Raw genomic sequence first — 25,631 nt, 5'->3', positions numbered from 1 at the left:
TGCCCTTCATAGATGAATTCTAAAAAGAAATGAATCACATTATTTCTAGAGTATTGTTGACTATTCTTTCAGGGATTTATCTAGAAGTAGATTTGTTATGAATTCTAATATTAAATATTAGTAGATTTTTGTCTAAACATAGTCCATGGAACTTGGTAAAAAGTGGGGTGGGTTTTTTTGTTTGTTTGTTTGTTTGATAACTATAACGTCTAGGGCACAAGGAAAAAGTCAAAATTGTCCAAGTTGACTTACCATAGCCTGAGCTAGATTAGAGATTTTCTACTTATAGTAGAAGTGGAAGGCATATTATTAATATTTTCATTTTTGGAACTATAGTCTTACTATGTAGTTCATGCTGACCTTGATCTCACTGGATAGCCCAGGATGGCCTTGAATTTGTGGTGATCCTGCTAAGGACTGAGATTACAGGCATAGGTCACTCACAACTCTGCATTACCAACACCTTTTATTTTCTATAATGAACATCACATCCATAGTATCAGTGAAACCAAGACAAAGAAGTTAGGCAAGATCAAGTGAACTAGAATTGAGATTACTAAAATATTACTAGATGTGATTCACATGGAGACTGAAATAAATGCAGTTGTAACTCCCCAGGACACAGAAGAATCTCAGGTTTGTCCTTAAAAGAACATGATCTAATAAATGATGGCATGATACCAGGCATTGTGAAATTTGTCAGATGGCACCGTCTTAATGCAGGATTTGACAAGGTGAGAGTAAGCATACAGTATTAAATTTCTAAATGAATAAGAATGTCAGTTTACAGTTAAAATTATATTTAGTACTCTCTGGAAAAGAAACCAGAAATAAATCTTGGGACAAGATTAGAGGAAAATCCAAGGTGGTTAACATAAAACATGGATAAAAGTGGAATAATGAAAAGAATTGGGGATAAAGTTTATTTACTCTCTACAGTTCTGCTCAATTTGGTTCTAATGTTTTGAATGTGGGGTTCGTTTGGATATTAAAACAGTTAATGGTGAACCTGATGGACTAAAATTTCTATTGTATCCTTTCCTTAAGGAAGAAATGAGCTCAATGTGTCATTTACCATCTTTGATGTTTTAAATGAAATTATATAATTCAGAGATTTCTAACTTAAATAATCACTTATCAACAGCAAGTGTATCTGAACATAGATATCATTATGCTTTTGTTTTTCAAATATGTTCTACTGTTCTATTGCATGTATTTTTGTTAACTTATAAATGATTTGCCAATATGTGATCCTATAAAATATAAGCTTAATAGTAAAGTACAAACTTGACTTGATTTTTCTAACAGGGTGAAATAAAAACACATTGTAATCCTTACATATAGTACATGCATATATGCATGTAAAGATAGATAATATCCATAAATCTATTTGTATCTCTTAAGTAGCCAATATACTGTTAGTGTGTGCCATGTACAACATTCTGTTTTGGGATACCAGATTTCATGAATAGGAACTTACTTGTGGGTACATAGCATTTTCATTATTCCAAAAATAAGACAACATAGGTGCCAAAACAAGTTATATGTAATGAACACTTTGAGTGCACAGTAGGTTACCAGAATTACTAGGTATAACTATTTATGAGTTTTAACCTTTATCCTGCCATATGTTCCATACAAAATGTTAAAAATATTTAATCACTTGTTACTTTAGTTTTCTCACTTGTAAAATAAGAAAAATGTTATATCTCCCATTTCCTTCAGAGACTTATGTATAAATCACATGAACTAAAAATAAATGAAGACATTTAAGTATTGTAAAATACTATGAAAATATTTTTACGTTTTAAGTAAAGCAATGTCCATTATTATAGTTAAATTGTAGTTTTGTCCTCAAATATATATAATATAGTTAAAATGTTCAAATTAATATTATATATTTGTTTTGTTTTTTAAATCTGTTTCAAACTCTCAATGCCATTTCTTATACATCTTGTAAGTTGTTAATCATAACATTAAATAGTGTTGATTTTCAATGCTATCATATGGACAGTTTTAGATATAAGTGCCCTATTTAAGCAGTTAACAGGAAAATTTAGACTTTTTCCTTAGTCAGGTCATAGTTTCCTTCAAAATATTAAATATTAAAAAGAGAAGTGAAAGGTTGAGTTGGAGAGGAGGAAACAGAAAACTTTTTGTTTTGTGTTTGTTTGGTTGTTAGTTGATTCTGTTTCTCCGAATCCTTATTCCCACTCATTTATTTTGGCTTCGTCCAGATTCTACAGCCAGTGGTTCTTTATGTTTCAGTATTTTGAGGGAGGGTACCGGGGATTGAACTCTTGATAGTGGTTCTTTATGTTAAGCTAATGAATTATTAGAAGATTTAGGGATTAGTTAAAGTTTATGTGAGCCAATATAAAATGGTTGCAAATATCTTTATTTATTTCTGTGTATAATTTATATGTATTTGTAAGTGTGCTCTTTCTTTTTACCTCCTCCTTGCAAAGAAGGTTCATAACTTCTTTGTAGTTGAAGGGACACATAAGTTTTAAAACACGTGGATCTGCTGAGTTAGAGATCCTGATTCTTAAATGATCGTCAGTTGAAGGGAAACACACACAGGCCTCTGGATCTTAGATGTGTACCAAACATTTAGATGATATGTGTAGCAGGGAAGGAAAATAATAGGGCTAGCCAGTAGGAAAGGGATAAAAGAATATGTCTGCAGTGATTTTCTTTCCTTAATTCATGCTACCTTACCTTTCTGCTCACTTATTCACTCCTCTTTCCCTTGTTCTTTCCTTTCTATCTCCACTCCTTTTATCCATTTTTCTTCTTCTTTTTCTTTTCAATTATTTCACTTCCATAAAGTAAATATAGGCACTATTTTAAATAAGAACCAAATTGTTTTTAATCCTGTGGCATGTTCCTTTGCTCTTCTGCTTCTCATTTCTCTTCCTGTTGATATTAGCTTTATTCATTTTACCACCATGTCACTCAGTTTTGAGAATTGCTACCCTATTCTTCAGAAGTGCTTATACTCTGCAGAAGTCATTTCTATGGCAGAAATAGATTATAAATGAGTAGAAAGAGAGGAGGGGCTGGGCAGATCTGGGGCACCTGCATCAGCCTCTCTGTGTGTCTGGAGGACTGTGGATATCTCAGCAAGCAGGGAGGGATCGCATGTTCCTGAGGCACCGCGGCCTGTGGTGAGTGCTCAGCACATTCTGCCCAAATATCAGACTGTTCCGGACCCTCCAGGCTTCCGGGTGCAGTGAAGTGGAGAAGTGGGTTTGAGGCCTCTACATCTGCCTCCCCATCCCGGTTGCACTTGGAGAACTGCTGAGCTTCCAACAGGTGGGCGGGCCCACACTATCCCCGGAGCCCAGCCTGTTTCGGACTGCCGCGCCTAGCCATAGGTGTGCATAGGAGGGGCTGGGCAGATCTGGGGCGCCTGCATCGGCCTCCCTGAGTGTCTGGAGGACTGTGGATGTCTCGGCCCAGACTGTTTGAGTCCCTCCAGGCTTCCAGGTGCAGCGAAGTGGAGAGGTGGGTTTGAGGCGTCTACATCTGCCTCCACATCCCGGCTGCGATTGGAGAGCTATGGAGCTTCCAAGGATCAGGTGGGCGCACAGTGTCCCTGAGGCCCAGCTTGTCTGGAACTGCGGAGTTCTGAGTAGGCAGAGGAGGGCCATTGGTTTTGCAGGTCCAGTGGCTTGGGGTAGCATGGTGCCAGAGTCTCAGTAGCTCCAAACATAGAAGGGGATTTTCGACAGATCCTGAGGAAGCTTTCAAATAACACTTGACACACAGAAATATAGGAAAGTGACAAAACAAAAGACCAAATTACAACCTCAAACCTCCAGCCCATCTCAAGAAACCCTAGGAGCAATGTATATAGAAGAAAATATATGCCATTCACCTCAAATATTGGACACAATAGCTACTGAAATTGACAAGCAACTCCAGGAAGCTTTAAAGAAATTCAAACTCGAAATAATCTCCCAGATAAAAAAAGAAATGATAAAAGAAATGAAAGAGATTCTGAATATATCTAAAGAAACCACAGATAAAAAATTGGAGGAACTAAACAAAAAGATAGAATCCCTAGACGAGCAATATAAGAAACAAACAGAATACATAATGCAGATGCACAGAGATACACAGGAAATAAAAAACTCCACTGAAAGTTGTAAAAACCACCTTAATGAAAGTGAAGATAGAATTTCAGACCTTGAAGACATGATTGCAGCTAGTGAACAGGAAAGAAAAGATCTTTTAAAAATAACAAGGAATCAGGAAACAACAATTCAACAACTGCAAGACGATGCAAAGAAGAATAACATAAGAATGATAGGGATTAATGAAAAAGAAGGAGACAACATAAAGGATGTCAAGAGGATATTAGAGAAGTAATAGCTGAAAATTTCCCAAGCATGAGATCAGAAACTGACATCAGGATCAGTGAAGCATACAGAACTGCAAATAGTCATAACCAAAATAAAACTACACCCAGAAATATAATAATCACCATCCCAGAAATCCAACACAAGAATAGATTATTAAAAGCTGTCAGAGATAAAAGACAGATCACTTATAAAGGAAAACCTATCAGAATCACAGCAGACTTCTCAGCACAAATAATAAAGTCAAGAAGAGCATGGAGTGAAGTATTCCAGATCCTAAAGCAAAATGATTTCCAACCTAGACTGATGTATCCTGCAAAACTATCATTCAAAATTGATGGTGAAATACGATACTTCCATGACAAAGAACAGCTGAAGAACTTCATGAACACCAAACCAACCCTGCAAAAAATATTGAAAGACAGTTTAGATACACAAAGGAAAAAACCACTAAGCAAAGCAAATAATTCAACAGAACAGAAAGATAAAAATGCAACAGAAGAGAGATAACATTCCAACAATAAACCAGCATTTAACAGTAACAACCATTAATGTAAATGGTCTCAATGCACCAATCAAAAGAAACAGACTAGCAGAATGGATCAAGAAACAAAATCCAACCATATGCTGTTTACAGGAAACCCATCTAACCCAGAAGGATACTCACAGACTGAAAGTCAAAGGATGGAAAACAATACTTCATCCAGCAGGAATCCAAAAAAAAGGCAGGAGTAGCCATTCTGTTTGCAGACAACGTGAACTTTAAACCAACAAAGACCATAATGGACAAAGAAGGTCACTACATACTCGTAAGGGGAAAACTCCAAGAGGAAGAGATAACTATCTTAAATATATACGCACCAAACTCCAGAGCACCCAGTTATATAAAACAACTATTAACAGAAATGAAAAGTCAAATTATCAGTAACACAATTGTAACAGGAGACCTTAATACACCATTGACACCAAGGGACAGATCAACCAGACAGAAAATGAGCAAAGAAATAACAGAACTGAATTACACCTGTGAACAAATGGGTTTGATAGACATATACAGATTGTTCCACCCAACAACATCAGAATACACATTCTTCTCAGCAGTACATGGATCATTCTCTAAAATAGACCATATATTAGCTCACAGAACATATTTAAACAAATGCAAAAGAGTTGAAATCATCCCTTCCATGTTATCGGATCATAGCGCTCTGAAATTAGAAATTAATGATAAAAGATACTGCAAAAATCCCGCAAACACATGAAAACTGAATAACACACTCTTGAGTAATCAGTGGGTCACAGAAGAAATTAAACAATACCTAAAAGAAAATGAAAATGCAGATACAACTTACCGGAATCTGTGGGATGCAATGAAAGCCGTCCTGAGAGGAAAATTTATTGCACTGAGTTCCCACATCAGGAAAACAGAACAAATACAAATAAATAACTTGATGCTACACCTCAAACAGCTAGAAAAAGAAGAGCAAGTCAAGCCCAAAGCCAAAAGAAGAGAGGAAATAATAAAAATCAGAGCAGAAATCAATGCAGTAGAGACTAAGAAAACCATCCAAAGAATCAATGAATCAAAGAGTTGGTTCTTTGAAAGAATAAATAAAATTGATAAGCCCGTAGCCAATCTTATTAAATAAAGGGAAGAAAAAGCTCAAATTCATGCAATAAGAAATGAAAAAGGTGAGATCACTACAGACCCAATAGAAATACAGAAGATCATCAACACCTATTTCGATAACCTCTACTCTCAAAAGTTTGATAACACAGAAGAAATAGATAGATTCTTAGAAACATATGAAGTACCAAAGCTAGATCAAGAGAATGTAAAACTGTTGAATAACCCAATCTCTGTTAATGAAATTGAAAATGTAATGAAGTCCTTACCCACCAAGAAGAGCCCAGGCACAGATGGATTCACTGCAGAATTCTACAAGAAATACAAAGAAGACCTAATGCCGACACTCCTCAAACTATTCAACGAAATTGAAAGGGAAGCAATCCTTCCTAAGTCATTCCTGGAAGCAAATATTACTCTAGTACCAAAACCTGAGAAAGACCCAACTAAAAAAGAGAACTATAGACCGATCTCCCTAATGAACACAGATGCAAAAATCCTCAATAAAATATTGGCAAATAGGATGCAGCAAATCATCAAGAAGATTTTACCCCATGACCAAGTGGGATTCATCCCAGGAATGCAAGGATGGTTCAACATATGCCAATCAATAAATGTATTCCACCATATCAATAAAGCCAAAAATAAGAATCACATGATCATTTCTATAGATGCAGAAAAAGCCTTCGATAAGGTCCAACATTTATTCATGATAAGAACTTTACAGAAAATTGGAATAGATGGTCTTTACCTCAATATAATAAAGGCCATTTATGATAAACCAACAGCCAGCATCACACTAAATGGCCAAAAATTGAAAGCCTTTACTTTAAAATCAGGCACAAGACAAGGATGTCCTTTATCACCACTCCTATTTAATATAGTACTGGAAGTACTAGCCAGAGCAATTAGGCAAGAAAGAGAAATAAAAGGGGTAAAGATAGGAAAAGAAGAAGTTAAATTATCATTGTTTGCAGATGACATGATACTCTACATAGAAGACCCCCTAAACTCCATTGAAATACTCTTAGATACAATAAATAAATTCAGTAATGTGGCTGGATACAAAATCAATACTCAGAAATCAATAGCATTCCTATACACAAACAACAAAAGCACAGAGAGGGAAATAAGAGGAACTGCACTCTTCACATTAGCAAGCAAAAAAATGAAATATTTAGGAATTACTCTTACAAAAGAAGTGAAAGACTTATACAGTGAAAATTATAATACACTGAAAAAGGAAATTGAGGATGATCTCAGAAAATGGAAAGACATCCCTTGCTCATGGATAGGAAGAACAAACATTGTGAAGATGGCCAATCTCCCAAAACTGTTGTACAGATTCAATGCAATCCCAATAGAAATACCGTCAACATACCTTATAGATCTAGAGAAATCACTCCTAAATTTCATCTGGAACCAGAAGAGACCTAGAATAGCCAAGGCAATTCTAAGCAGCAAAGACAAAGCAGGAGTTATCACAGTACCTGACTTGAAGTTATACTACAAAGCAACAGTAGTAAAACCAACATGGTATTAGAATCAAAACAGAGCCAAAGATCAATGGAATGGATTAGAAGATACAACCACAACTACAAACACACTCCACCACCTTATCTTTGATAAAGGAGCCAAGCAGGTTCACTGGAAGAACGACAGTCTCTTTAATAAATGGTGCTGGAAAAACTGGCTCTCCATTTGCCGAAAACTAAAGCTAGACCCATGTCTATCACCATGTACTAAATTAAACTCTAAATGGGTCAAAGATCTGAATATTAAAACAGAAACACTAAATCTATTGGAAGACAAATTGGGTAGAAACGTTGAAGACATAGGAGTAGGTAGAGAATTCATGAACAGGACTCAAACCGCACAGGAAATATTTCCCAGAATCAATAACGGGACCACTTCTTATTAAAAAGTTTCTGCATGTCAAAAGAAATCTCCAGCATAGTGAAAAGAAAACCCACAAACTGGGAAAAGATTTTAATGAACTCTATCTCAGACAAGGTACTCTTGTCTAAAACATATAAAGAATTTAAAAAAACTCAGACCCCCAAAATTCAAAGATCCAATCCAAAAATGGGCATCTGAGATGAATACACACTTCTCAGATGAAGAAATGCAAATGGCAAATAAATACATGAAAAAATGTTCATCATCATTGGTCCTTAGAGAAATGCAAATTAAAACCACACTGAGATACCATCTCACTCCTGAAAGAATGGCCAGGATCAAGAAAACCAACAACAACAAATGCTGGAGAGGCTGTGGGGAAAAAGGAACTCTCCTGCACTGTTGGTGGGAGTGTAGACTGGTACAGCCTTTGTAGAGGTCTGTCTGGAGATTTCTCAAAAAGTTGGGATTGGAAATCCCATTTATTCCAGCTATTCCACTTCTAGGCATATTCCCAGAAGAACTGAATGCATCATACCACAGTGATATATGTGCACCTATGTTTATAACAGCACAATTTGTAATCACCAGATCTTGGAAACAACCCAAGTGTCCATCAACTGAGGAATGGATAAAACAGTTGTGGTATTTCTATACAATGGAGTATTATTCAGCTATAAAGAAGGATCACATTGAGATATTTATCAATAAATGGGCGCAGCTTGAGACCATACTCATAAGTGAAATAAATCAATCTCGCATGTGTGAATACCAAATAGTTTCCCTAATGTAAGTAATGATTCAAATGTATAAAAATATGTGGTAATCATGATTCCCCATTATGTGGCCTTGAAGCTTTATAAAGTTTTCACTTATTAATTCGAAAGGCTTTATTCTGGGATTCTTGATATGGAAATATTTGAAGCTATAGTATATGAAGTTTTATTCAAATATTTCAAGGAAAAAGACAGACACTATGGTGACTACTATTAAGTCCGGTTGTTTGGTGGTGAAGCAGTAGGTTGCTGAAACAGTCATGCTTTGACCTGTATTGTTATATTGTTATGTCCTGTTTTATCTCAATCTCTCCCTTATTCTTTAAAAAAATTATTTAGTTATTTCTTATGTTTGTTTTAATTAAGGGGAAAAATTAAAAAAAAAAATAGCAGGAGGTATAATAGTAACTTCTTTTGATTTCCTATTAACTTGTTTTGAAGTCCTGTAATACTCCCACGATCTTGTTTTGACTGATTAGACTCTGTTTCATTCTGTATGATAGTATCAAGTTTGAGGGTATAGGCAACTACTTTGAAGGCAATAAGATTCACTAAGATGCCCATGCTGGTTTGACTATTGTCTCCTTTGGAAGTCCTGTAATGTTTACAATGCCTAAGTTTTATTGGTCTTGTTCTCTACTGTTTTGTTCAACTTTATAATATCTAATGAGATAGAAAATTCTTTTTAAGGAAACAAGAGACATCGTTGATAACCATTGTTGATAACCTTGTACTCTGTTTTACATCATGTGCTATGTCTATCCTTGGTTTTGACTGACAGCTTTGTTTTGCCATATTTGACTTTATTCCCCCCCCAAAAAAGTAATAAGAACTAAGGAGTAATAAAACCCAAAATGTGTAAATTTTGTTGTAAAAAAGATAGGGGAAAAAAAGAGCTCTAAAGGATACAACAGCAAGTGTGTTTAGGGGTGTTAAATAGCTGACCATATTAATGTTTTTGGTTGGATCATTGAACACAACTGTTTGCAGTCTCACTGTTTGAATGTCCACTTTGTATTCTTTGATACTGTGATTTGAGCAACTATTTCTAAGATGATAATAATACGTAATCTATTAACTGGTGATTTCTTACTGTGTTTTTTTTTTTTTTTTTGTAGTTCTGTATTATGTGTACCCTTACACTGCTTTGTTTTGTTTTGTGTTTTTCTCTTTTTCCTTTTAAATAAAATTTTTAAAAAAATGAGTAGAAAGAAAAGGCACTATCTATATAAAAAGTTTCCCTTACTTTTCTTTTTAACATTTTGGCTTCCTACTTGAACTTCATAATTGAAGCAGAATTTCCCCTGTGAATAAAATAAAGCAAATAATTAGATTTATGAAATAACATAAAAAATAGGTAAAATTAAGCTTTACTTTTTTCTGTTTAATGGTGTGATTGCATTATTTTAGATACATAGACGGAGCACCTTCAACATCAACAAAGAATAGAAAAAGAACCTCAAATTATTTTTTGACCATTTTGAGCAAGAATATGTTATGACCATAAAACAGTAATGGCTATCTTCACTTTTTCATTTTATTCAAAAGATTCTCTGTAGCTCCATTAATTTTCTTAAAAAATTATTAGATACATACAGAGTATTCTGTCAAACAACAGAGTCCACATAGACTTTCTCCAAAATAGATCACATACTAGCCAATAAACTATGCTTAACTAAATGCAAAAAAAAGTTCTTTGAAATTATCCCGTACATAAAGTCAGATAATAGTGCAATGAAACTAGGAATCTGTAGCAAAAGAAGTCACAGAAATTATGCAAACACATGGAAACTAAATAATACCCTCTTGAGTAATCAAGGGGTCTCAGAAGAAATTACACAGTTCCAAGTATCAGATGTTATTGCCAGTACAACATACCGAAAGCTATGGGACATAATGAAAGCACTCCTTAGAGGGAAGTTTATAGTTGTTGTTATGAATTAAAGAGTGGTGGTCAACTTAACACCAGCTGAATTGTAGATGGCCCTCTTGAGAAAAATTGCCAGCATAAAAGAAGACATGAAGAGAAAGAGTGTAGCATTATGGGTTCTCCTAAATGTTACTGTTTGGAGCCATTGGTTCTCCTGGGAAAAGCTGGTCATGGCTAGCGTCTCGCGATATGAATTCAGCCATTATCATTGGAGGATCTGGGGACCTTGTTGCTGGGAATGGATATGGTTCACTTTGGGTGAACTCTCATCCTTACATTGAGCATGCTTCCTGGCTTCAGAGGGGAAGATGTGTGCTGTTTAATCTCCAGGAGAAGTTTGTCACTCTGGCTTATTGACATGTACTAGGCTGTTCTCCTGGCCGGAGGGGCTCAGGACCTCATTGCCACTGAGGTTGACTGTGGTACTTCAGGGGAGCACTGGTCCTTATTTTGAGTGTTGCTGCTCCAGTGTAGAACTCTCAGTGTACTGGCACAAATCCTTCATCCCACTGATACAGATTTTTTAGCTTCCACCACTGACCTTCCCAGAGCAGATCCCTAAAAGAGACTTGCGTGAGTCATTGTTGAGGACTATGGGCCTCCAGTTGGACTCATGGGATGCACCTTCATGAGCCGTAGGTCTTTAGCTGAACTCATGCAGGATATTGCTGCGGGATCCAGGCCCTCTGCTTTATTTTCTAGGTTTTTAGTGTTGCAAATAGATTTCCTCTACTTTTTTATATTTGACTCTGAGTGACCATCATAAATAATATTGTAAATTCTTTGTCCTGTATGTAATTGTTCTCCTTGCAACCCCTGACTACAACAGTTACGAATGCCCACATTAAAAAAGAGTACACTCAAATAGTCATTTAATATACCTCACCATCCTAGAAAAACAAGAACAATCCATACTCAAAGCTATCAAAGGAAGGATATTAAATAGATTAAAGAATAAGTAAATTAAGTTGAGACTAAAATTCCATGCAAGGAATCGGTGATTTGAAAAACTGCTTCTTTAAAGTTTAAAAAAACAGAAAACTTACCAAAACAAAAGATCCATACATTTCTAAATCCATACATTTAGAAAGTAAAAAGGCAAAATCACAATTGACTCTGACAAAATCTTAAAAGATCAAGGGTAACTGGTTGGAGAACATATACTCAAATAAAATGGAAAATTCAGAAGAAATATATTCCTAAATACATACAAACTACTGAGGCTAAAGTAAGAAAATATAAAAATGCTGAAAATGCCAATATCAGTCAATAAAATTGAAGAAGTAATTTTAAAAAACCAGTGAAGAAAAGCTGAGATCCTATGGATACATTGCTGAATTCAATAATAACTTCAAAGATCTAATGCCAGTATGCTTCAAACTCTTCAATAAAATTCAAAATGAAGTAGTTCTCCCAAAGACATTCCTAGAAGCGACCATCACCATGATTCCAAGCCAGAAAAGGACCCAACCAAAAAAGAGAACTATAGGCCACATTTTTCAATGAAGAAAGATACAAAAATCCTCAGCATGTTACTGGCAAATAGTATGCACCAAAGCATCAGAAAGATCACTTGTCATGACCAAGCAGAATTCATCCCAGGGATGCTGTAATGGTTCAACACATGCACATCAACAGATGTAATACAGCACATAATCAGAAGCAAGAATGAAAATTACATGCTTGTTTTGGATTAAAAACTCATGATCAACTTGATATCAGTAAAATTAAGTCAGCACCGTGCTGAGTGTAGGTGGTCAACATCAGGAAAGTTGCCAGCATAAAAGGAGACGTGGAGAGGAAGAGTATGGTATTTTGGATTCTCCTAAGTGTTGTTTGGAGCCTTGGTGTCATGGCTAGCTTTCCTGATAAGAAAGGCCATTGTTATTGGAGAAGCTTGGTGTTGCTGAGGTTCACTTCGAGGGAGCTCTGGTCCTTACACTGAACCTCACTTCCTGGCTCTAGAAAGAAAGATGTGTGCTGTCTAATCTTCCTGACACTTACTCGACCTTTCTCATCATCAGAGGAACTCGGGACCTCATTGTTGCTGAGGATGGCTGTGGTACCTTTCAGGGGAGCCCTGGCCCCTATTTTGAGTGTTGTTTCTTTGCTGCAGCGTAGAACCCTCAACCTACTGATACTTCATCCTTCTGGCATAGACTTTCTAGTTTCCACTGCTGACCTTTGGACCTTCCCAGTGCAGATCCATGAAATATACTTGCATGAGTCAGTGTTGTGGGCTCTTAACTCCAGCTGGACTCATTGAAGGCATTGTCATGGGCTCTAGGTCTTCATCTGGACTCATGCAGGGCATTACTGTGGGATTAGCTGAATTTTTTAGGTCTTCAGTGTTGTGGATAGATTTCCTGCACTTTTGTATTTAACTCTGTGCGATCACCATACAATAATAATTATAAATTCTGTGTCATGTATTGTAATTGATCTCCTTGCAACCCCTGACCACAACAATGCTTATCTCAGTAGATGTAAAAAAAAAAAAAAAGTATTTGATATCCTCTACATAGTCGCTTAGACTACTGACTTTAGGCTTACAAAGTCAAACAATATAGTAACTATATTTCCTACTGTCTTATCACTATTTCAATTCTTTTATTGTTCTTTTATTCCCTTTAAAAGTAAATTTAAAAACTTCTTCCCCCAAAAAAGAAAAAGAAAAAGCATTTGACAAAATTCAACATGAATTCATGAATAAAAATCCTGATGAAAATAGATCATTATCTTAATCTCAAAAAATCATCTATGACCAACAGACATCATATTAAATAGACCTGAAAGCTTTCACTCTAAAATCAAGAAAATGACATGACACGAGTTTCTACTGTCACCATTCTTGTTCAATATAATTATTGAAACATTAGCCAAAGCAATAAAGCAGGAGTCTTATTTATAGGAAAGGAGTCAATTATATTATCATCAGATGCAAATCACATAATTTTCTACATTAGAAGACTCGCAAAACTCCACCAAATGACTCCAGGAATATTTTATTTTGAGACAGGATCTCACAAACATAGTTCAGGCTGTCCTTGAATTCACTGTGTAGCCCAGGCTGGCGTCAAACTCAACAGGATCATCCACTTACTTCAACCACTCAAATTCCAGGCTTATAGATGTGCACCACCATGTCTGACCAAGCCTCTTAGAATTAATAAACAAATCCAGTAGAGTATGGTACACGGTCAGCACTCATAAATCTATAAATTCCTGTACCTGGATAATACACTCACTGAGAGAGAAATTAGAGAAATAACATTTCACAATAACATCAAGTAAAATGAAGTAATTAGGATTCAACATAACTAAGGAAGTAAAAGACCTCTAAATGAAAAAACCCATACTCTGAAAAGGATAGCACAGAGGATATCAGAAAATGGAAATATATCCCCTATTCTTAGACAGGCTTAGATAAGTCAAATGGCTATATTTCCAAAACTTTATACAGATTTAATACAATTCCAATCAGTATACCAATAGCGTTCTTCATACAACTAGCAAAAACACCCCTAAAATTCATACGGATCCTGAAGAGACCTAGAATAGGATAAGCAATTCTGGGCAACAGGTGAAGACAGGAGACACAATTTTTCAAGTTATGTTAGAAAGTTATAGTAATACAAACAGCTTGGTATTGAGGGGAGAAAAACTAGATTAGGTGAGAGAATACAGAAACAACTCCAGGCACACTCAACTATCTTACCTTTGACAAAGAGGCTGAAGATTGAATATAGACTCGTATCTGTCACCATATGCTAAAATAAAATAAAAATGTATCATGGATCTAAATATTAAAATAGAAACACTTGCATTGAAGGCACATAGAGTGAACCCATTACACACATTTTTAGGATCAATAAAATGACGTGGAGTTCAAATAGAGGCATGTCATGTTGTCCAAGGATATTGTCAACTTGGTCCCTAAAACCCACTTAATGAATGTATCTGAGTGAAGGATTCTTGGTGATCAGCAGAGTCAGGGATGGGTCCCTCATATAATCCATGAAACAGAACCTCACATTTGGGTGTCCTGATGGCCACTAACCATGAAGCCAAACGAATGAAGCTGGAAAGCCACTTTTCAGCCTCAAGATTTACACAGCCAGCTTTCCTTCCAAGTATCTTTTGATAATATAGTTATGTTGCCTTCTTTCCAGCACCTGCTTTTCTTCCTGTATAGCCACCTCCACATAGCTCTGCCATATGAGTGATTTGTGGGTCTCATTTGCAACTGAGTATGATCCCAGAAGCCATGGTGTGATCTGTATCCAGCAGAACACATTCAAAATGTAGAAGAAGCAGCTGAGAAACAGATCATCCTATTACAAGAATTGTGTAAACTTGCTATTTTGTGTTTTCCTGCTATGTACTACATATATATATATATATATATATATATATATATATAGAGAGAGAGAGAGAGAGAGAGAGAGAGAGAGAGTGATTTATGCATTTGTGTTTCAATGTATTGGAAACTGTCCATTTTATTTCAGAAGTATTTTCAGTGTTAAAAGCTTTGATTAAAAGGTTTTTTTTTTAGCCTGAAAAAATTTTAAAAATAAATAGAAACAATCTTCTGGGAGACAAAATAGGTAAAACTATTAAAGATATACAGGCAGAGACAGAGACTTTGTGAATAGAAGCTGAGCCACACAAGAAATAATACCACAAATCAACAAATAAAACTGCATCACATTAAAAACTTCTACAAGGCAAAGAAAACCAACAGAATGAAGAGACAACCCACAGAATAGGGAAAATGTGTTGCCAGCTACTCATCAAACAAAGGACTAATATTTACAATATATAAAGAACTCAAACAATTAGATTTCCCCAGATTAGAGACCCAGCCAAATAACTAGCATCTTAAATGAATAGACATTTCTCCAATGAAGATGGACAAATGGCCAATAAATACATTTAAAATGTTCAACATTGCTGACCATTAGAGAAATGCAAATTAAAACAACATTGAGATTTTTTTCTCACTTCAGAAAGAACATAAATATTCAGGAAATCAAATAACAAATATTGGAGAGACTGTGAGGGGAATAGGAAGGCTTTTTCATGGTTGCTATATGGATATATGTGTAAACAGATAAAATTAATTTGAAGATCAGTATGGAGATTCCTCAAAAAACTAAAAATCAAAATTTTATCTGACTCAGCTATTCCCCTAGGAAGTATCGTCCCAAAAGAGTTAAACATATTATAGTGGTACATGCATACTCATATTTATAGCAATATAATTCATAATAGCTAAATATTAGAAATACCCTAAATGTCCATACGCATATAAATTGTGATATTTACACAGTGGAGTACTACTGTGCTTTAATGAAGGACAAATGAATCATTTGTAGGAAAATGGATGCATCATGAGGCCCTGTTAGATGAAACAAATCAGACACAGAAGCCTAAATATTATGCGGCTTCTCTTACATTAGAACCCCAATATATAAATTAAGTACAAAATAAAGGACAGTAGGAAATAGCAAGATGAATCTTTAGCATATGAAAGGGGAACCAACAGACAGAGTAAGGGAAATTTTAAACAGGAGGGGATAACGAAGTGCTGTGTATGGGCACCAAGTTCCTATAAAGAATGTGATCATCATATACACATATGCAGGGAGGAAATTTTAAAAAGGAATTGAGCACTGTCATGTACCTTTTTCAACTCCCTATGATTAATGTAATCATAATGTACTACAAACATATAATAATAATTTTTTTCAAAACTTTATTCTGGAAAAGGAAGATTTGAGTTTGGGAAAGGAAGAAAAAAGGTGATACTATTACTGTGGATTTTCACTGGCACTTGAAACTGTTACTAGGTAGAGTTTTGTAGAATTTGAAGGCGAGAATCTAGGATCAAGATGTTTGAAAGCTTTGTTTTAGGCTGTGAAGGGAAAGCTGTTTTATGGTTTTTGCTTACCTTGTCATGGTTGCTAGCAATATTTGGCATTCTGTAACTTGTGAAAATATCTCCCTGATCACCGTGTTCAACTCCACATAGTAGTATTTTTTTTGTGTAAGTCAGTGTTCAATTTTCCCTTTTTCATACAGACCTCAACATATTGAACTAGGGGCCTGCCTCACTCTAGTATGATGAAATCTTAATTAATTATATCTCCAGTGATCCCATATCCAAATAAGATCAAATTCTTGGATACTGTAGATTAGGACTTCAACACGTATATTTGGAAGGAAAGAATAACTCAACCCATAATAATCATGAGCACTATTTTCATGAACATTTCTGCATGACTCAGTTATAGGCACACTTGTAAACTGTCCATAATTAAGTCTTAGATACATCATTCTCCTTTAACTCGCTCAGGCTCTTCTGCATTCTGAGATGCAGAGTAGTCTTTTCTTATAGCTGTCATGGTATTTTCTTCTGGAAGTGTCCTAACTTTTCATCTAAATAGAAAGATCCAAATTCCTAATGTTAATATGTATTAAGAAAGAATAAAATGATTCCAAGTCAACAATGTCCCTGCTAAGTAAAGATTCTTTTGGTCAATAATGTATGCTCTACAACACTTCTTTTAGTTTCCCAATAGCTCTAGTCTCTCTTTAGCTTATGAAAATGAAAAAATTAAAATAAGCTTATAAGTTAATATGAGAATACTATATAATTGAGATACTAGTGTATTATGTTCTCATGATACATATATATGTCTGATGTGTATATATATATATATATATATATATATATCATAGATGATAGATATACATGTGTCTGATAAAAATGTTAGAAATTTAGAGGATAAAAATTGTTAGAAATTTATTATCTTATGTACTAGTTGCCCCAAGACTTTACTCATCACTAATGTAAGAAAATCAGCATCCCTTGACTTTGTTAAGATATAAATTGAGATATGCAAGTTATATTTTATATGATTTGCACTGAGCCTGTCAGACTGAGATCATTCAATAAACATCATAGTAGCATAGAATTGAATTAAAATCAAGTGCTGTGAGTGGGTAAGGAAATGTGAACATTCAGTTCTTCACAGGCAGTCCTCCTAAACAGGATGAGGGGTCTCTACTCCCACGTGATGACTTATCAGGAATAGCCAGTGTCATTCTGGGGGCACCATGCTGATGAACCACCCACTGTGGTTCTCATTCTGGAGGCCACAGCCTAATAGGCACTTTGATCATTGGAGTGGCTCCTGCCACAGTGAATGCCTCCGTTTGCTTTTCCCCTCCCTTTGGTCATTACTCCCACCTGGCAGTAGAGGGCAAAAAATGCCAGGTGGGAGGGAGTTGTGAGGGGACATTTCAGGAAAGTGGCTCTGCCAAGTATAAAAAGCTGCTTAAACAGTTCTGTTTCTAAGAGCACATGTATAGCATTTCTGCCAACTCATTAATGAATACATTTTATTTTGTATATCATTTAACAGTCTGCTAAAAATCATTTCTCCTGATTCTGTTTTCTTAGTACTGATTCTTGGATCTACCATAAAATGCAGCCAGCTACACAAATAAAAAGCTGCATTATTCTCTCTCTTTTAATAGTCTTCTTTCATAAATATCTGAATGAAAAAAATTAGGATCTGTTATATACAGTTACCAACTCCCCACAGTGAAGGTAGTCATTATAATACTTCAAACACGTACTAATAAAAGTTAAAATTAAAAATGCATCTGAACATGTTTGAAAATATTTACTTCCTCTTATGCTTTGATTTTTTAAAATCAATTTATCAATTATATTTGAAAATCAATTTAATGTCTATTATATAGTAAATATTTTATTTTTGTTAACAAATACTAATTTTATGTATTTATGAGGTATAATATGATCTATATAAACACTAAAAAGATTCAGTCAGTCTTACATCTATCACTTCAATTGCATGTAAGAAACTTAAAAACTTGTAATAAATTTTACAATAATAGAATTCATTCCAATGTAATATTTGATTAAAAAATAATTATACCCATTTTATAATTGAAAAGGTAGAGATATTAAAGTGCTAAATATAATAATTAAGATTATACTAGGTGTTACTACTACTTAATTATTAACATCCTGACATTCTGAGATTTTGGACTTAAATACAGGATTTAGGTCTTTGTGAGATGATCTAAGTACTTAAGATAAAAAGACAAAACTGAGGCATAGAGAATATTAAGTGATTTTTAGCAAACTACATAGCAAAGTTACAGGAAAGTTATTACAATCTTGAACTTCCTTATGGTGTGAATATTTGTGTCCATTAGAGAACCTTGATTTTCACATTTGAGAAGCTTGAAGACTTTCATTAAGAAATTAATGACTCAAGATATTATGAGAAAAAAGTTTTTAACCGTCAACTAAATATATTGATAAGAACATATTGGTTGATCTTAATTTTAGAATATTTGAACTCCAACATTCTTTTCTAGACATAAATCTAAATTTAAAATTGCAATTTCAATTATCTTTTTATTTCTTCACTAGGTAGATTTCACTAATAAAATATTCTTAGGTGTTAATATTTATATATATATTTATATATATTGTTTAAAAACTATAAAGTATAATGAATTTATATGATGAGACTTCCTTATATATATAAAGATAAGAACGCAGACAGCTAACAAGGAAGCAAGTAACCAATCAGGCCAAGATTTTATCATGTTGTTACCAATCCAGTTATTTTAGAGAAAGAGTGATATGACATAGTCTTATATACTTTCACTTTCTACCTGTTAAGATTTACAGTTAAGAAATAAATAGATTCTAGAAAGCTCCAGCTACCCTGGAGATCCGGGTGAGACTTGGAAAGTCGCTATGCTCATTTAGTCATCCATCGGTGTCCCCATACAAACCTAATCTCAGACAAAAGCCCTAGAATGTGGACCAGTAATTGAGAGTCAGACAGTTGCTAACTCAAAGGAAATCTGAAAGAAGAGACTTTACATACACAAGTAAGTAAATATGAAGAGTCTTCTTGAAGCCTTTCCAGGGACACTTCCAAGAAGAAACCTCCATTTTGCCTGGAAATAGCTTTAGAACTATTTTAAAAGTGCTATACTCCATAAATATTTGTATCGTGATTTAAGTCAAGAATTGGAGACAGCTGAACTTGGTCAGTGTCCAGAGAGAAGACTGTGGAGAGGGTATTTAAGTCTCTGTAGTCAGAGAAATACAGGTAATTAGTTGTGAAGTTAGCATGTATTCTCTGAAGAGAACATGTGATTATACCAAATGATGGCCTTCCCAAACAGTCCCAAATAAGTTTCTCCACCTTCTTTAAATAAAATGTAGTATTACATTAATCACTTGGAAAAGCATGACTTTATTTATTATTAACTGATAAACTTGCATCATTTATCTCTACTTTGTCTATCAGCTCTTTTTTTTCCTAAACACAACCATTTTAGTTATATTACTAACATCCTGAAAGGAGCACCTACTACACTACCAAGTCTAGTTTGCCTTAGCTAAGACTTATTTACGTTATTGTCAAAAGCAAGAAGGCAGGCGTAGAGATGTATGTGTCATTTGGTCTGCAAATAGTAAATCTTGGCTACATGTATTAAGTTTTAACTCTGCATACTTCAAATGCCAACTATTGTGCACCTCTTCTAAGTTAGTTTATATGCTATGTACCTTTCAGAATATTATCTTCTTTAATCTTTGCAACAAATCATTTTAGAGATGAAAAGAAAAGCCTGCAGGAGCCTAATTAATTTGACCCTATGCATACACTTAAAAAATGACCAAGCTAGTATTCAAACCTAATTCTTTCTGTCTTAATGTCTTTCCCAATTTCTAAACTATATTTCATCTTACTTCTATCATTGCAAAGATTTTTTAATTGCCTTCTAATAGTCTATGTAGCTTTAATAAAGGATACAGAGACTAGTATAGCTTGTTCCATGGTGCTACGATTTTATCACCTGATAACATGCCCAATCCAAGCCACTTGTCAGTTTTTCTCACAGTGCAATCTTCTTGTCTATCATGTAACATTAATTTCCTACCAAGTAACATTAATTTTCTGCATTATTTTGTAAGACATACCTTTCATTAGATGTAGGTATTTAGCTTACCTGTCAACATAATCTCAAAACCACCTGAATTTTTCTAGATTAAAAATAACATAAGCATTGTTTGTTACTATGTAACAATAAAGAAGTAAAACTGATTTTTTGTACATATTAGGTAGAGTAATCTCATTATGAAGCTATATAGTGCATATCGAGTTTTACTACTTGTATGTTTCATAACCATTAAATGCAGATGGTAATAGTACCTATATCTCTATGTCATGTGAGGATTGACTCAGATGATACATGTAAAATATTTAGATTAATCACTGCCATGTAGTAGGTACTCAATAATTATTAACTATTATTATACATGAACATTTAGGAACTAAAAAATCAAATAATTACTAGTAAATGTTCTGTAAATAGGAGCTTCATAAATATTAATTAAGTATGTAATTTTTTTACATGCCTAGTGTTCCTTAGCATAGTAAGTCCAGTATCCTGGCTATTTTCTCATATTTTGAATACAATAAAAAATAAAATGTTCAATATTATTAATAACTATAAGTTTCCAAGAGCACTTACTGGCTCTGAAAGAGCCTTTTTAAAAGAAAAATTAGGGTATCATTTCATTTTCTGACATCATTTGAACTCTTAGTGCTGTATAGCATATGCTTTTTAGATAAAAGACTGTGTGACCACTAAATGTTATAGATGTAGCATTCCCTTTTCTTTTAATAATTATGCAAGTGTGACTTATCTTATGGTACAATGAAAACAGACAGAAAGAAGTGTGCACGTGATAGAAAGAAGATAAATAAGCTGGGAAACAAAAAAGGCAGCATTTGTCATGCATGCTTCCTATTTGCCTGAGACAACAGAAACATACTGAAAGAGAAAAAGACAATATATGTCACAATTTGTGCCAGTGCTGGAAATGCTACATACTTTTCTGATGATGTCAAAACATAGTTTCAGGAAGCCTTTTTTCTCAATAAATTTGTTTTTAAATCCTGAAATATTTACTCTCTGAAACATTTCTCTGAAATTACCATGAATTAAATCTCCTGTTCTTAGAACTGGTAATCTGATTCTGGTAACAGTTTTAGTAAAGGTTCAAAGGTTTGCCTCTCCCTAGAATGTTCTTCCTACCACTGTTATTTCTCCTTTTACCTTTGATATAATTCATGCATCAAATACAGGAGTGCCACTTCATGCATTTGTGCTTGTGTTGTTGCTCTTGCTATGTTGTATTATGGTTTTCTGTTTAGGGGTAAATTTTCTTTTTAGAGTTTAGTGACTGAATTATGTCTAAAGATAGAGGCTGTGGCTTATTCATCTCCCAGTACCTAGTTTGATTAAGTTCTTAAAATAGAGTTACTGCTCTGTAAATATGTAGCCAGTAAATTAGTAAACTTGTTAACATGCACACACACACACACACACACACACAAGGACATGAATAAAATGTTTCATGTCTGTGTATTCAAGTGTTTGTGAACCTTATGAAATTTGCCTATGAACATATCAACTGAGTGCTCTAATCTCTTTGAGAAACATTCTCTAATCTTTGAAAAAAATTTTTTTTACCTCTTTGTGTTCTTTCTTTTTACTCTGAACATCACTTTTACACAGTGGATTTGAGTTGTACCAAGTACTGAATATTTGCTTGAACTATCAGGAAAGTGTTGTGTATCCTTATTTTTATTTGCACACTACCATAGAGTGGTGTTTTTGTGCAAGCACTTTTTATGTTAAAAAAATAAATGAATTATGTCTATTAAATGGAAAAGTCTTACTTTTGAACAAAATTTTCTGTTATTAATACAAAGTGTACCATATTGTTAGGTATAGGTAAATTTTGTAGAATGCTTGAATAAGTCAACCATCATCTCTGTTTTGCAGATGAGGTTAGAGAATTTTGAAAAAAGCTAAATGAAATGTCCAGTATCACACAGCAAGATCACAGAAAATCTCTCACAACTCGTTCTGTTTGCAGACTGTTACAAAAGCTCACCGAGAAGTGCTGGTATATGCCTGATTTCTCAACTTCACCCTCAGTAAACTTTTGCAATCCAGAGGCTAGAGACCTCTTTTGTGAATGTCGTCTGCCCAGGGAGAGTGTTGGCACAGGGAGGCCCTAGCAGATAAAGTGGAGGAACATATGGCTTCCATTTGAATACAAATCGCTGGACATAACGTGATAATTCAGCTGCAGTGTCCTCTATATTGTAAACGGAAAGAGTATGATTAGAGGTGTTTATAAACGGCGTCTGAATTCCCCCGCACCCGCCCCACCCCCTTTCCACTGTATTTTTATCAGCCTGAATCACAGCCGTCCAGCGTCCCAGGCTCACAGTGTTATTTGTGAAAATGGCCAGCATGAGGAATTATTAATTAAAGCTAACAAATCACCCTGACGAGCTGGGCCCTGGCATGGCTGAAGGTTGATTGGCGAAAGTGTTCTCCTTTGGAGAAAAGACTTTTTGTGCTCGTGACGCAGTCAGGGACGGATTATTGAATATGCAAGTTAGAAGAAAAATCACAGGACAAGCAAATTGAGTATTTACTGGCAAATAATTGCTCTCTTAAGCTGTGGCTCTCTTCCTAAAATTCTTAACATTCCCGAGGGTTAGAAAGAAACTCAGAAAAATGCATCGATACAGAGTACATTTCAAAAAAAATACATAGACTGATGTTTCAGACTTGTGCAGGTAAGTGTGATTGTGTGTGCGTGGAAAGTGAAAGAAGAGAAAGCAAAGGAAAGATGGGGGAAGCCTGACTGTTAGTCTGGAGAGTTTTTAAAATAAATTTGTTTATTGGAATACTGCTCAGCATATTTCTGAGTCAAGGTTTTAGTTCAGTGCTGTATTTATTGTGAAAGTTAGAGACTTTAGAAGGAGAGGTTTTCTCAAAGTTGTTTGTCTTTATCAGCAGACGAATGTGTTAATGTTTTGTCCCAATAATAGCCTTCAATTTTGCTTAGATATTTGTAGATACTTGTATAAAATGATCACTTGTTATAAAGATCTGTATTTTCAACATCCTTAATTATGATGTGTCTTAACAGTGTCTCAAACACATTTGGATACAAGAATTGCATTTATTTTTAAAAGTAAACACTGTTTTACATTAATTCTAAGTCAGTCCTGCTTGAGAATTTCTAAAGGGACACTAAAGTTTTGAAACAGTTATTTAAACTCTGGGCTTTTATAATAATCAAAGTGTCAGTTATGTGGTCTTTATCTGGAATGCTGATTAGACTACTGAGTTTTGTGGACATTGTAAAATAAGGAAGAGTAGTTTAGAGGCTTTTTCAAAAGCAATTTTAAATAGGTAGAAAGATACAAGTGTAGAAATGAAGGTCATGTATAAAATATAGATGTTAAGAAACATTTTTATAAGTACAGTTAGATTATGTCAATTATATTACCAAAATACATGTATTCACTGAAGATGAATTATCTGTTAAAAAACTAGAAAATGAGCCTTCATGAACACCAGACTGTTTTGAAATGAGAATAATTGACTGGTGAAGTAGCATTTTAGGATTGTATTAACTATGAATAGCATGGGTTTAAAACAAAAGCATAAACATAATTTAGAGAATATTAACTAATTAATAATTATAAACTGCTTTATAAAATATCTACAAGATAGTAGTGATAGAAACAGTAATAAATATGGAAAAATCTAGTAGTCATATAGAAATTTAATGAGAGGACTCTCATAAAATTTTAGAGAATCAGAATTTTAAAAGGTAAATAAAGAAAACAGATTTTGCTTTCTGATCTGTTCCTTGAACTACACAAAATGTAGTGCTTAGGATTTTTCCTTAATATATCCAGTTTACAGAAAAGAATTTAGTTTTCTCAGTATGCAGTATAGAGCTAAAAGAAAGTTTAGGTACTATATTTTGTAAAGATTTTTTCCCCTCTGGCCCATATTCTGTCCTCAGATTTCAAGAAGCAGCCTCCTTAAAGTTTTTTGTAACTATTTGAGGGCAAAATTTGGTCCATTATTTTGAAATAGCAAAGAGGGCATTTAAAGCATATGTTCAGAGACTAAACCATCTGCCTCCTTTATTATGAATACCACAGATTTATGAGAACTTGGAAAGGCTCAAAAATTGAACCAGAGTCCTATGAAAGATTTTAAGAATATGACATTCTGAATATTAAAAATGTTTTGCAGCCACATACTTTTGCTAAGTATTTTGTTAGTCTTCTGTGGAGGAATAGTGTCATTGTACTTCTTGATATGTGGGGGATAAGTAGGAAAGTGTAATGAGAGAGATGAACCACTGGCAAGTTAATGTGAACCGTTTCTTTCTGGTTTAACCCATTAAATCTAAATACCTTTTGGAGTTTTGGACTCAATATTAGAAAAACTCACAGTGACTTAGAGAAGCATTATAAAATGGTGACTGTTGGAACAAAAATGAAGTCCAGCTGCTAGCTTCTGGACTATCTACAAATGAGTTGCAAAAGACATGCAGAGGCCAGACTAAAGAGCACTTCTGTAACCTAACTGTGATGTAATGGAAGTATGAATCAACTATTGGTTGCCCAGAATAAGGGGGAGGCAAGAGAAAACAAAAAACAAGTGCAAATTGGCCTCATTCCCAGGTGGCACTACTATATTCCTTCACTATCTAGAAGGATATAAAGTTCAGAAATTAATAAAAAACAAATTCCTAGTTAGGTTCCAAACATAGTAATTAATAAAAGAACAAAATCATATTTAACTTGCAAACATAGTCTTATTTCAGCCTAGAGTGATCATATACGGTGAAATCAAATGAGTATTATTTGTAAAATGTCTACTACCAAATAGAATTCTTCTACCTTGTCTGAGTTTTACTACAATCAGATTGAGCCTGACTGATTCATTATCAGAGGAAAATGCAGAAAATAGACAAAGTTAAATTAGAATATAAATTTTCAGTGTTGAAATGATTTATCAACCTTTGTTGGCTAATAAAATTTATTTAAGAGTATTGGAAGCCAAGGACTGAATAT

General features: G+C 34.4%; 1 protein-coding gene across 33 annotated transcripts in view; it reads left to right on the top strand.

Moving 5' to 3' along the window:
• Positions 1-25,631, top strand: part of Zbtb20 (zinc finger and BTB domain containing 20) — an 838,748-nt gene that overhangs the window by 380,946 nt on the left and 432,171 nt on the right. For 4 of the 33 annotated variants that reach the window (XM_013151790.3, XM_063225280.1, XM_063225285.1 and 1 more), the window contains exon 1: positions 22,922-23,324. The exons of the other annotated variants lie outside the window; for them this stretch is intronic. The gene's annotated coding sequence lies outside the window, so the exon portion shown is untranslated. Of the gene's footprint in view, positions 1-22,921; positions 23,325-25,631 lie in introns of those variants that run through there. 33 annotated transcript variants of the gene reach the window in all.

The sequence above is a fragment of the Cavia porcellus genome, unplaced genomic scaffold, assembly GCF_034190915.1.
Source record: "Cavia porcellus strain 051 isolate PalLab524CR breed Dunkin Hartley unplaced genomic scaffold, mCavPor4.1 scaffold_15, whole genome shotgun sequence".
NCBI classification, from domain to species: domain Eukaryota; kingdom Metazoa; phylum Chordata; class Mammalia; order Rodentia; family Caviidae; genus Cavia; species Cavia porcellus.
The sequence above is the reverse complement of the archived record's forward strand: the minus strand, read 5'-3'. Positions and strand labels throughout refer to the sequence as shown.